Genomic DNA, 14,297 nt, shown 5'->3' on the forward strand with positions numbered 1-14,297 from the left:
AATTGGCCATGTGTGTTTATCAGGCTTATAGAAAAAGGCAATTGATGCAGTGGTGGAAAAAGTCTATAGTGCCTCAGACGTACTACCTATCAATCATCATCTGCCACTATGTGCAACATAAAAAAGACCAGCACAAAGGCTTCAGTCATGCTAGGAAACGAGGGAAGAAAAACAGTTATAACCATGCCAATGTAGTTGGAGCATGTGTTTTGTGTTTAGAGTAATATGCACATCATAAAACCTAGATGCTGGGCATCCAGTTGTCTTGTTGAAAAATACATTGCAATAGATGCATCCAGCAATACAAGTAGGTTAAAGAATAAATACTTTTGACTGCAGCTATCCCAATTCAGGCTGGTAACTTGGCACAAGCTAAGAAAAGTTGAGCCAAGCTAGAGCTTGGATGATTTCAGAGAAAACCCAGCTCTGCAGGGAAGTAGTAGGGAGGATTGGATAAATGGCACATCTTGCCTTGTTTCTAGAACTTAACTAAAGGTCCAGCATTGTATTAGGGTTACTGTGCTGTTGGAGGTGTTACCTTTTGTCTGAGACACCAAACCAAAATCTGGACTATTTTTGATCATTAAAGATACCATGACACTTATTGTAAGAGTTTGGAATGTTAGTTCATTTTGGTAATCAAGAGGACTATTCATCTGGGCAAAGTTACACCTGTGTATCAGTGTTTCTAAGACAGACCCTTTGTCATTTCACCTAGTCGGTTGGGCAGATCTTTTGCACAGAGACAAGAAATCATTTTAAAAAATAGTAAAGCATAATTGTAAATGCAGAGATAATGGCTAGAGGTAGGTGGGGTACCTGAAACTTTTAACTCAATTTTAAAAGTGACTATATTTCAAATTCATGGTGTGCTTAAGGTAAAATAACTTTTTGATGATTAGCTCCAATGTTCAAGGAAGTTTGCCTTATTTCTGAAAATTTTCTTTGTGCCAAATGTTGACACATGATTTTTGGATAAGGTGGAGTTAAAGCAAATTTTGAGAATAAAAGAAATAGTGAAGCTTTCTGGATGTATAATGGTACTAATAACTTAACATTAGGGTATTTGAAAAATCATACTTGAGCTTGTACAATATTTTTTACAAGCATTTAGTTCCTCATGTGAATCAGCTGTTTTTAAAAACCTCTAAGAGATCAGGTTCTTTGAGGAATATTTTAATGTAGTAAATAGGCATGTGAAGTCAAAATAATTGAATTTTTCAAAACAAGTCTTAGTAGACTTGCACTGCTTCTATAATGGCTGCTGTAATTGTCTGCTGACTGTGAAGAGATAACATGAGTGAATAGAAAATAGTTGCAAAATGAATGCTAGATAAATGCCAATGCAAAGCCATGACATTCCTTTTCAAAGGATAAGATGTTAATCCAGTGATGGGGACTGATTCATCACTGCTTTAGCATAAACACCACTGATTTCATTGGAGTTACACTAGCATAAAACAGAAGTAATGTGGTGGTGAATAAGGCGTGAGTTTCTGGTACAATAACTCTTTCTATTAAATCAAATGATTGCTGCAGATTCCCTCATTCTTGCTTTGGTTCAGTTAGTTTACAGCTGCCATTCTTGAAAAGCTCCACTGCTATGACACTGTAGCTGGGACACCAGACGTCTGTAAAAATGACATCCTATTCTTCCACATTTATTCTTCCTTTGGCAAGGGCATGGCGAATCCTCTCTCCAGAACTCAAATGGAGACTCTGTGTATGGGAAGCTGGAATGTGAACGTACTGTGCACTGGTCTGCTGTGCACTAAATTGCCAAGTGGACCCTGCTGTCATGCACAAAAATTCCATTTCTGTTTCAAAGAGCAGTAAGTCAATGAGCTCTATGGAACTTTAAGTGCCTGGTATCAGGGTCCATAATCAGGGATTTAGTGAATGGCAGACTAGTGTGTCGTAAGCTCCAGCTTGCCGTGCACTAAGTCTCTGTATGGACAAGCCCTGACTAACTTTGTTGGGATCTTTGCACAGAGAAGTAGAGGAGGAAACTGATCCCCCTTTCAGTCTACAGTCTAATGTTTTTGCATCTCTATGGCCAGCCTCTCCCTGTGAAGTTAGGGATGACTGGAGGATCTATGTAGCACTTTTGGAAGGTGTTTAGATACCATTGTACTGGGTGTGGTATAGTAAGCAGCCTACCAGAGACTCTAGCTCAGTGGTTTTCAAACTTTTTTTCCGGTGACCCAGCTGAAGAAAATTGTTGATGCCCGTCACGCAACAGAGCTTGGAATGAGGGGGTTGGGGTGAGGGCTGTTGGGTGAGGCCAGAAATGTGGTGTGGGCGGGGGATCTGGGTAGGGGTTGAGGTGAGACAGGAGATCAGGACTCTGGGACAGGGATGCAGGCTGTGGGGTGAGGCGAGGGATGAGTGGTTTGGGGTGCAGAAAGAGCTCTGGATTTGAGGGGGCTCAGGGCTGGGGCAGTGGATTGGAGTATGGGGTTGGGGCGCAGACTTACCTCGGCGGCTCCTGGTCAGTAGTGCAGCAGGGGTGCTAAGGCAGGCTTCCTGCCTGTCCTGGCACTGCGGACCATGCTGCACCACAGAAGCAGCCAGCAGCAGGTCCAGCTCCTAGGCAGAGGTGTGCAAGCGGCTCCGCGTGGCTGGACCTGCTGCTGGCTGCTTCCGGGGCATAGTGCAAAGTCTGAACAGGTAGGGATTAGCCTGCCTTAGCCAGGCAACACCCTTGACAGGAGTTTTAATGACTCGGTCAGTCGTGCTGACCAGAGCCACTGTGACCCAGTGCCTGACATTCTGCGACCCAGTACTGGGCCGTGACCTGTAGTTCGAAAATCACTGCTCTAGCTAGTAAAAACAGGAACTGTTGCGCTGGAGTGAAGAGGTAAAATGGGGCCCCCCTGGAGCCACCCCTCCCCCATTGTAGAGAAATAATAGGTAAAGAACATATAGTACAATCTGGAAAAAATATAGAGGGGTGTGGGGGGAACTGAGGAAAGAATGGCCATGTACTGAAAGCATTGGGGGGAGGCACAAGTTGGAAGAGGCTTTATTCCCAACTCTGATACAGATTTCCTTCAGATCTTCAAATCTTTCTGCATCAATGTTTCCTTTAGTAAAATGAAGACAACACTTTTTGTGTTAGAAGGTATGATAAGCATTATCAATAGAAAACTAATGAAAAAGAGAACCGAATGGGGGAAAGGAGCTAAATTTAAAACAGTGTTACCAGACTCACTGTTGAAACATCAGTAAATGAATCTGACAAGGACTTAAATGCTACACAACAGCTGTCTTTGGGAGGTAATGTTTGTGGTTTGCTATAAATATACTTCAAATACTTCCTCCATTATAAAATGCCAGTTATTCTCAAGTAGATATATGTAGGTGTCCTCTGATATCTATAATAGGACTTACAACAGTCACCAACATCACACAGTTACTTCCTATTCTAAATATAGAGGAAAACTACACTCTTTGTGAGGCAAACGCTGACTTTGTAATGGTGACCATTGTCTGATTAAAACAGGCTTAGATGAACAGTGGCTAGTGACATCTTATACCTGAGTCTCTAAATTATCACTTAGAATATGTTGTCTCTTTAAATATTTAATTTCTCTCAAGTCCTTGTCTGATTATTTTCTTATGATTAATTATTTTTGAGTTTTCTCTGTATCTTTTTAACTTCCTTCAGTTTGGTTTTGGAAAATATGATAAAGGAGAGGTCAAGACAATCTCCATCTTTATTTTAAGCTAATGTCCAGAAGAAATTACCCTCAATTTCTTTTCACAGTGACTATTCTTCCTGTTTCACAAACCTAAGTTAAAAAAAAAAACAACTAAGCTGTGCCCAACTTCACAGTTAATTACATCATGGACATAATTTTTCTTGCTACGAAACTGACATAAAATCAGTTACACAATGTCTTTTAAAAAACCAAAATGAACAGCCGTCACTCTTTAGCAAGGTAGTCAGTAATGCTACCTCTGTGCCCAGTGCTTTGTTCAATGTAGTTTTAATGCTTTCTACAGGGGTGCTTCTACCACATCCCTGGTTAAAATTATTCCACAGACTGCTAAACCTCACTGTTAGGAAATTCATCCTGCTAATTTTTTTCCTTTGTTCAGCCACCATCAATTAATCAGAGTTAGTCCCTCTTAGAAAACCAATAAAATGAGCTTCCTGAATCTCAACATTTCAGTGACATCTGTGCACACATTGCTTTGCATCCTTCTGTCACCGGCAATCTGTAATTTCCTGACACATTTGGGTACCCAAGTGATGCTGGGAATCAGCATTTGCAGTTAATGTTGCCTAGCACCAGAAATGTAAAAATAAAATGTGTTGTCTGTCTTTCTAAGAGTTATCACTAATGGCCTTTTCTCTAGCATGAGCATATGGTTTAAAAAAAATCTCGCCACACTCCACTGATTTGACACCACTTTTATTAAACTGATTTTTGTTCCCCATGGCTTGTTGAAATGCTAGAGAACTCCTGTGCAGTGGATCATTAAGTTGTCAGTATTGTAACTACAGTGTATTAATTCCATCAGTTGTTATGCATTGAGTTTTTATAGAAAGCCATGGATACATAATTCCCTTGCCAATAATGTGTGTTCATATTTTTTGATCTAAGGCAAATCGGAAACTGTACAATAAATGTTTTCATTTCAAATGATGTTTTTATAGTGTTGCCTCTCAAAGAAATTATTGCGATTAAATGTATAGGACTAACCTGAAGATGTACAGTGCTCTCTAGATTTCATTCTCTCTCCTTTCTTGTTTATCGGCAAGGTCAAATTGGATTCCATTTCCTCCCCTTTGAGTCATCTTTCTCACTATGTCTCTAAAATATGATAGTATTTAATTCATAACTTTCTCCCCTCTCTGTTTAGAGTAATAGATAGTATTAACATATCCTTTCCTTTGAGGTTAATGAATACACGCTAAAGATTTCTATCCATTATGTCAGTGAGTCAGGCATGCTTGCTAGATTAATTCAATATTATTTTAGGCTTTATTGATTCAGTTGGATTAGGTATTGGAAAGGAAAACAGCAAATTAAATTATTGTATGTTTAGACTGCAGCAGAGAGTCACCTTGCTTAACTGTGGAACGGTAAACAGCAGGAGGGATGATTTCCCTGGTGAGGGGTTCATTCACCACAGGACGCCTATCATTCATAAGGAAACAAGTGTATCTATTGGTTCTTAATTGACCCATTGTTTCCACTTCAGTGAGTTTGGTTTCCTTGGAAAGATTCAGGTAAATCAAGAAAAATGAAAAATATTTTTTTCTTGCTTGCCTCAAATTTTTACTTAAGACTCAACAAAATTAACTATTTGTAGTGCATATTATTGTCCCTTTTCAAAGCAAGCAGTTAGTCAAATTTCAGGGCTTCCAGGATGTTCCAGTTAGAAGTAGAAATTGACAGAATCTGATAGTTTCTTTGATACAGTTTTGTTTATTTACAAGGAATATACAAAGTCCTGTGTCTCTGAATGCAGGAGGAACCAAGAACAAAAAGAGCAGGTTTGTTAGCTTGTAGCCTCAAAGCTTCTTTAGCCAACTAGCCCAGAAGCTTTTGCTCTAGCCTTTTACAAGGTCATACTGTGCTCACAGGCTATAGCCTGGCTTTCTTACCTCAGCCCCTCTCTGTTCTTGGTTTCTCTGTGTTCTTTCACCTTCTCCACACCACACCCCAGGTCACAATACCCAGTGGAATTCCCCTGCTCACATAATGCTGGGTACCAGCCAGGCTTTTTTAGGCCTTGTTTCAGGTGTGACACCTTAACTGGCTTACACCTATTTGAAATGAATGGCTTTGAATCACAGACTTGTAGGACTGGAAGGGACCTCAGTAATTCATCTAGTCCAGTCTGCTGCACTCAAGGCAGGATTATATAATAATTAGACCATCCCTGACAGGTGTTTGTCCAACCTGTTCTTAAAAACCTCCAGTGAGGGAGATTTCACAACCTCCCCTAGATAAGTTGATCCAGTGTTTAACTACCCTGACAGGAAGTTTTTCCTAGTGTTCAACTTAAATTGCCCCTGCAGCAATTTAAGCCCATTGCTTCTTGTCCTATCCTCAGAGATTAAGGAGGACAATTTCTCTCACTCCTCCTTGTAACAACCTTTGATGTACTTGAAAACTGTTATCATGTCCTCCCTCAGTCTTCTCTTCTCCAAACTAAACAAACCTAATTTTTTCAATCTTCTCTCAGAGGGCATGTTTTCAAGACTTTTAATTATTTTTGTTGCTCTTCTCTGGACTTTCTCCAATTTGTCCATATCTTTCCTGAAATGTGGTGCTCAGAACTGGACACCATACTCCAGATGAGGCCTTATCAGCATGGAGTAGGGTGGAAGAATTACTTCTCATGTCTTGCTTACAACACTTCTGTTAATATATCACAGATTATAATTATATATTTTGCAGCAGAGTTACATTGTTGACTCATATTTAGCTTATGATCCACTATAACTCCTAGATACCTTTCTGCAGCACTCCTTCCTAAGCAGTCATTTCCCATTTTGTATGTGTGCAATTGATTGATCCTTCCTAAGTGGAGTACTTTGCATTTGTCCTTATTAAATTTCATCCTATTTACTTTAGACTATTTCTCCAGTTCATCCAGATCATTTTTAATTTTAATCCTATCCTCCAGAGCACTTGCAACCCCTATCAGCTTGGTATTGTTCACAAACTCTATAAGTGCATGTTCACAAATTAGTTTGAACAAGGTTTTAACTCAACCAGAATAAGGTTTTACCCATCTCATAACAATATTCCAGGGCCAGTTCTGTTTTTGTTGTATCCTATGTAGTAAGAAGCCTGAAAACGAAACACAATTCTTCACCTTTATATAGTAACTTCTATTTGGGGGAGGGATAGCTCAGTGGTTTGAGCATTGGCCTTCTAAACCCAAGGTTATGAGTTCAATCCTTGAGAGGGCCATTTGGGGATTGGTCCTGCTTTGAGCAGGAGGTTGGACTAGATGATCTCCTGAGGACCCTTCCAACCCTAATAATCTATGATTTCAGGTTCTTATAACAGACATTTATGCAACATACTTCAAAACATCTCTGTGCATTAGGGTATTCTCTGTATTTTGCAGGCTGAGAACAGATGCAGATGGACATGAAGTGACTTGCCCAAGGTCACGCAGGAAGTGCATCAGCCGAGAATAAAATCCAATGCATGTGTTCACTGCAAGATCTACTTCCTCCTTTTTTTTTAGTTAAAAATCTTCTAAGTACATTTAATGTTGGAGTTATGGTCTTGGGGTAAGAACTTTACAATACTATACATGTAACTCTGGTTACTTTGGTTACTCTTGAGTACAAGTGGTTACACTTGAGTATGAGTCTTCTATTCCCAGAGAACAAATAGGTAGCAGTTACAAAGTCCAGTCTTCCAAGAAACTGTTTCCCTTGTGATAAAGATACAATTATATATATGAAGGATCTGCATCCTTCTAACGAGAGGGAAAATAGCACACAATTAGGTAAGGTACAGTATCCTGACTCATGTCCTCATTATGTCACTTTCTAAATTTTTTTGAGACTCTGTATAACATAGCAACTCAGTGTTTTGTGAGTGATATGCAATATGTTTCAAAACAGATGAATTTTTAAAATATGTAAATAGAAAGCTCCTATAGAATTTATTTAAAAAATCCTTTCTGTGGAATTTGTAACCCAATTTATCCATTCTACAGAAATTGACAATATTCTGTAAGTTTTAGAGAAAAACATCTTTGTTTTCCTGAAGGGAGAGAAAATGGCAGAGCATAGAGATTGAAAAAATGTTTTTAACAGCTGGCTGTGATTGTATATTAAATATTAGGTGAAGGGGGGCTCCAGGAGCAATCTGTTTAATTGTATTTCAAAAATTTGCTGTAAAGTGCTCAGAGCAAAATATAGGAGCTCCTTTTTCATGGAACGAGTTTATAAATTGAAGGTAAATAATTTCTATTGAAACCTATTAGTCCTATCCCCAGGCATCTAAAAAATTCTTCCTTAATGATTGATGTGATCCCACCTGTTACAATTGATTTATGAGACTAGTTAAATTAATATGCTCATCTTAGTTTTCCATAGTTTGTTATAAAAGTTTAATGTTAGTAAATGAGCAAAATCCCTCTTGAGGTAAAAGATTACTTAAACTTTTTGCCATCTCCACTTTGATAAAATGCAAGTGAGCTCCATCCTCACCTTCCTCTGTGTTAGTGACAGAATTAATATAGATGAACTCTTAATGAAATACTACAATAGAAAAGTATTCTTCTTACAATAGTAATGTTGTTTTTCCATAAGCTCTCTGTCTTTGTAGGTTTTGGGATGTCACTCAACAGTGCAATATCATCACAAAGTCTAGGTCTTCTATGCATTTGCCATGTACCTATGCTATGGCAGTCTTTGTGTTGCTAATACTTCATTATTCACTCTGTGGCAATGCCAAACAACAACAGACATAGAGTGTAGCCCTGTTTCTCACCAGTGTCCATGCTGAACCACTCTGTTGTTGTTGTTCAGTCTTATAGTGCACTCTGAATCTTTATGCATAACCATGATGTTCATGACTCTAGCTGGAATTCCATAAGACTGAAGAACATTCCACAATATATGTCTATGCAGGCTGTCAAATGCATTTTAAAAATAAATGAAATTGATAAGGGGGGCCTGCTGTTCTAGGCATTCTTCTGTGATGGTCCTTTAGTGAGATTATCTGATCTATACAGGCTGTCTTAGGCCTGAATCCAACCTTTTCTTCTGTAAGCTTTGCATCCACTGCTTCTTTCACCCTGTGTAGTATCACACTACAGAAAACTTTCCCTACAACAAGGAGAAATGACTTTTCTCCAGTTGTTCAGTCAGTAAGATCACCCTTTTTGGGTATTCTGACAATTATTCCACTGGTCAGAAAGAGTCTCTTTCCCACCACCAGACTTCACTGAACAACTGGGACAATTTCATTAAGGTGGTAGCGTCAAGTGATTTGATCAGCTCTCCACACTTTATTGCTTTTTAGCTTCTTGACTGAGCTTGTACTTCTGATATCTCTATTGGACCGATGTTGTTGATGTCAAGTTCATCAGGCTGGCATGTTTCATTGAACTTGGGGGCTGAAGTAAGGCTTGGTTTGTTGAGATCACCTTACTCTGCCCATCTATTCTCCATTTTTCTATCTTTATTTTTTATTGGCCTATTTTATGTGTTGAATTTTCCACACAGGGTTTTAATCCATTGGTAAATGACTCTGTGATTTCCCATCATAGCAGCAGCTTCAGTTGGCAGGTCTTCACCATATCTGTTTCTCTTTCCTTGCACTGCTTTTCACTGCTTTGTTTGCTTTCTTGTACTCCTCCATTGTTTTTTGTAATATTTCATTGGTCTTAGCATTTAGGAGGTTTTTTTCAGTGCTTTTCTTTCTTCAGTAAGACACCACATCTTTTGGCTTATCCAATTCTTGCTCTACTTATGCTGATATCCATGTTCATCTGCTGCAGCTTGATCCACATCGTCTCTAAGCACTGACCATTTTTTTTCTGGTCCAGTCAGTGTCTCACACTTCTCTACTTCTGGCAGTGCTCAGATCTTTCCCATAGTTCAAACTGGAATTTCTCACAGTACTCTGTTAGCCAGTGGAGACCTCAGGAAAGAGATGGCATCAGCATTCACTAAACTCAGCAACATGTGGAAATCAAAGATATACTATACCAAAACAAAACTGAGAATTTTCAGCTCAAATGTAATCTCTGTTAATGTATGGCTGCGAGAGCCAAAAATCTATTAAAATGCTAGAAAAGCAGATGCGTTTGAAAATAAGTACGTACAATAGATTCTGAGTATTGGCTGGAGAGACTATAACCAGCAAAGAGATGAGCAATCATCAACCAGTTGCTCATCTCCATTAGAATTAGAAGGAAGGGGTGGACATTTTGGGGGCATGTACTCTGGGTGCCAACACACAGATCCCCGACATGAAGCAGTCAAGTGGAATCAACTGGTGTGAGGAAATAAGGCCAGGCAAGAGAAACCTAAAAAAGAACTCTCAGCACGGAGGGCATGAAAATCAATCTAAGAACATAAGAACGTCCATATGGGGTCAAACAAATGGTCCATCTAGCCTAGTGTCCTATTTTCCGACAGTGGCCAATGCCAGATGCTTCAGAAGGAATGAACAGAACAGACCTATCCTCCAGACCTTATCTAATTCTTTTTTTGTATCCTGTTGTAGTTTTGACCTTCACAACATCCCTTGGCAACTAAGTCCACATGTTGATTGTGTGTTTGTGTGAAGTAGTACTTCCTTATGTTTGTTTTAAACCTGCTGCCTATTAATCTCACCACAATGGAGCAGATAGAAGCAGGAGCAAATGGCAGAGAGGAATGGAAGAGGCTGGTTTCTGCTCTGTGCACCAATACTAGCACCAGATGATGTAATAATAACAGTGGGAGCCTGGAGTCCTGAGAACTGTTTGCAGGGGATCCTGGAGAAGCCTTATCATTTATGCTTCTGCTTCTCATGCTATCTGACCCCCATCATGCTAGCCTGTTTTCCTCCTTTAAGCCTCATTCTGTTCTACTAATTCCTCTGCTAACAAGGCCTTGAGGTGGCCTGCTGTCCCTCCTTCCCTGCTTTCTCCTCCCTGATGGCTCCATGATTGCTGGGCACTTATAGGAGAAGCCTCCCTGTAGCTCTGCTGTATTTATCAGAGATCTAGCTGCTGCTGAAACACTTGCTCAGAGACCTCAATATAAAATCCCATGCACCAATTAATTTTCAAGATTGTAGATAAAAAAAGCAAGACACATGTCAGGCTATACCCAGGCCCTGCCCAATCCCCACCAATGGGGACAAGTCCCATGGTATAAGCCTGCTGTAAAATACCACAGAGTTGCAGAAGTTGGCAGTAGAGAGCTTGATCAGGCTCTTCCAGTGAGAGCTGTGTCCTTCTAATGGCTAGTCCACAGAGAGGATTAGGGAGTTAATACTAGTACTGCGAGATAGAGTTGCAATAAACGGAGTGACCCCCTTACATGTTCCCCTCACTCTGAGCAGGAGGGAAAGGATCTAGCCAGTGGGGTGCATTGTGTTGTACTGTTCAATATCCAGACACTAGAGCACTCCATACGTTCAGTAAAAAGGTGTGACAGCCTGAGATCAAGGGTGACAAGGGCCAGGAAAGATCCAGAAGCTGCATGTGCGCAGAAGAAGCAGGCTGGAGGCAGCTGCTAGAGAACTGGCTGGGAAGGAAGTCTGGGTAGCAGGCACACTGACAGCTGAGCAAGGAAGCAGCATGTTGCCAGTAAAGAATCTGTAGTAGTTGCAGCAGGAGGATACAGGGCAGTGACTGATAAGCAGGGGACTACCTGCATGTGATGCCAGGAGGTCAGTACAGATGGGCTCCAACAAGGCCATAGACAAGAGAAATGAGTGAGGAAAAGGGCCACTGCTTTGTTGCATCCAGAAGATGGGTAGGCTGGTGTCATAACCTTAGTCCCAGATTTGGACCTTAGCGTCCAAAATATGGGGGTTAGCATGAAAACCTCTAAGCTTAGTTACCAGCTTGGACCTGGTACTTGCTGCCACCACCCAAAAAATTAGAGTGTTTTGGGGCACTCTGGTCCCCCTGAAAAACCTTCCCTGGGGACCCCAAGACCCAAATCCCTTGAGTCTCACACAAAGGGAAATAATCCTTTTTCCCTTCCCCCCTCCAGGTGCTCCTGGAGAGATACACAGACACAAGCTCTGTGAAACTACACAGAGTGACTCCCCCTCTCTGTTCCCAGTCCTGGAAACAAAAAGCACTTTCCTATTCCCCCAGAGGGAATGCAAAATCAGGCTAGCAAATCCAACACACACAGAATTCCCCGATCTCTTCCTCCCACCAATTCCCTGGTGAGTACAGATTCAATTTTCCTGAAATTTCCCAGTAAAGAAAACTTCAACAGGTCTTAAAAGAAAGCTTTATATAAAAAGAAAGAAAAATACATACAAATGGTCTCTCTCTATTAAGGTGACACAACACAGGGTCGATTGCTTAAAAGAATATTGAATAAACAGCCTTATTCAAAAAGAATACAAATCAAAGCACTCCAGCACTTATATTTATGCAAATACCAAAGAAAAGAAACCATATAACTTACTATCTGATCTCTTCGTCCTTACACTTAGAAACAGAAGACTAGAAAGTAGAAACTACTTCTCCAAAGCTCAGAGAAAGCAGGCAGCCAGAAAACAAAGACCCAGACACAAACTTCCCTCCACCCAAAGTTGAAAAAATCCGGTTTCCTGATTGGTCCTCTGGTCAGGTGCTTCAGGTGAAAGAGACATTAACCCTTAGCTATCTGTTTATGACACGCCCCCCAAATTGCAGACAGTGGGGAAGCTCACTGGCGGCAATTTCCTTATAGAACCTGAAAATAAACAGGTTAATACAACACATGCACCTTTACATATACTACTAAGTATATAACTAACAGACTTTTACATTTTAAGAACACTTTTTAACTACTGGATTCTGGGAAACTCTCACGGGAGAGTGCATCAGCAACTTTGTTAGAAGCTCCTGTGATGAGTTGAATTTCAAAATCAAAATCTTGGAGAGCTAAACTCCAACGAAGAAGTTTCTTGTTGTTCCCCTTGGCAGTATGAAGCCACTTTAGTGCAGCATGGTCAGTTTGTAGTTGGAACCGCCGTCCCCAAACATATGGGTGTAGCTTTTCCAGGGCGTACACAATGGCATAGCATTCCTTTTCACTGACTGACCAGTGACTTTCCCTCTCAGACAGTTTCTTGCTGAGAAACACGACAGGATGGAAGTTGTGATCTGTTGCTTCCTGCATGAGCACTGCTCCTATACCACACTCAGATGCATCTGTGGTTACTAGGAATGGCTTGTCAAAGTCCGGGGCCCTGAGCACAGGGTCAGACATGAGCGTTGCCTTAAGTTGGGTAAAGGCCTTTTGACACTCATCAGTCCACTTAACTGCATTTGGCTGGGTTTTTTTTGGTCAGGTCGGTCAATGGGGCAGCGATTTGGCTGTAGTGTGGTACAAATCGCCTGTAGTATCCGGCCAAGCCTAAGAAGGATTGGACCTGTTTCTTTGACCTTGGGACAGGCCACTTTTGGATAGCATCCACTTTGGCCTGTAGGGGGTTTATGGTTCCTCGACCCACCTGGTGCCCCAGGTAAGTTACTCTGTTTTGGCCTATTTGACACTTTTTGGCCTTAACAGTTAGTCCGGCCTGCCTGATGCGCTCAAAGACCTTTTCCAGGTGTAGTAGGTGTTCGGGCCAGGAGTCTGAAAAAATGGCCACATCATCGAGGTAGGCAACTGCAAATTCTCCCAGTCCAGCTAGTAGACCATCTACCAGCCTCTGGAAGGTGGCGGGTGCATTTCGAAGGCCGAAAGGAAGGACATTGAATTCATACACCCCCGCATGGGTGACGAATGCTGACCTCTCCTTGGCAGGTTCATCTAGTGGTACTTGCCAGTACCCCTTGGTTAAGTCTATTGTAGAGATGAACTGGGCATGTCCCAACTTCTCCAATAGCTCATCAGTGCGTGGCATTGGATAGTTGTCCGGACGAGTTACCGCATTTAGCTTACGGTAGTCCACGCAAAAGCGTATTTCCCCATCTGGTTTGGGTACCAGAACTACTGGAGATGCCCATGCACTGGTAGATGGGCGGATTATACCCATCTGTAGCATGTTCTGGATCTCCCGTTCTATAGCAGCTTGGGCATGAGGAGACACCCGGTAGGGTGGGGTTCTGATTGGGTGAACATTACCTGTATCAATGGAGTGGTATGCCCGTTCAGTCCGTCCTGGGGTGGCTGAGAACAATGGGGCGAAGCTAGTGCACAGCTCCTCGATTTGTTGCCGCTGCAGACGTTCCAGGGTGGTTGAGAGGTTCACCTCTTCCACGCCACCGTCTTTTTTCCCGTCGTAGTAGACACCGTCAGGCCACTCAGCCTCATCTCCCTGGACTGTAAACTGACAAACCTGTAAGTCTCTGGAATAGAAAGGCTTGAGAGAATTAACATGGTACACTTTAGGCTTTAGTGAGGAATTGGGAAATGCTATGAGGTAGTTTACAGTTCCCAGGTGCTCTTGGTCCGTGAATGGCCCTTCCCATGATGCTTCCATCTTATGGGCCTGTTGCGCCTTCAAGACCATAACCTGGTCTCCTACCTTGAAGGAACGTTCTCTGGCATGTCTGTCATACCAAGCCTTTTGCTCTTCTTGAGCATCCTTTAGGTTCTCTCTAGCAAGGGCTAAAGAGTGTCGGAGGGTGCTTTG

General features: G+C 41.5%; 1 protein-coding gene across 1 annotated transcript in view; it reads left to right on the forward strand.

Annotated features, from left to right (window-relative positions):
- The first annotated feature begins 7,209 nt into the window (after positions 1-7,209).
- The window catches only part of CD226 (CD226 molecule), a 76,100-nt gene continuing 69,012 nt past the window's right edge, over positions 7,210-14,297 (forward strand). Inside the window, exon 1 of the mRNA XM_030552665.1 lies at positions 7,210-7,267. The gene's annotated coding sequence lies outside the window, so the exon portion shown is untranslated. The remainder of the gene's footprint in view (positions 7,268-14,297) is intronic.

The sequence above is a fragment of the Gopherus evgoodei genome, chromosome 2 (assembly GCF_007399415.2).
Source record: "Gopherus evgoodei ecotype Sinaloan lineage chromosome 2, rGopEvg1_v1.p, whole genome shotgun sequence".
Classification (NCBI taxonomy): domain Eukaryota; kingdom Metazoa; phylum Chordata; order Testudines; family Testudinidae; genus Gopherus; species Gopherus evgoodei.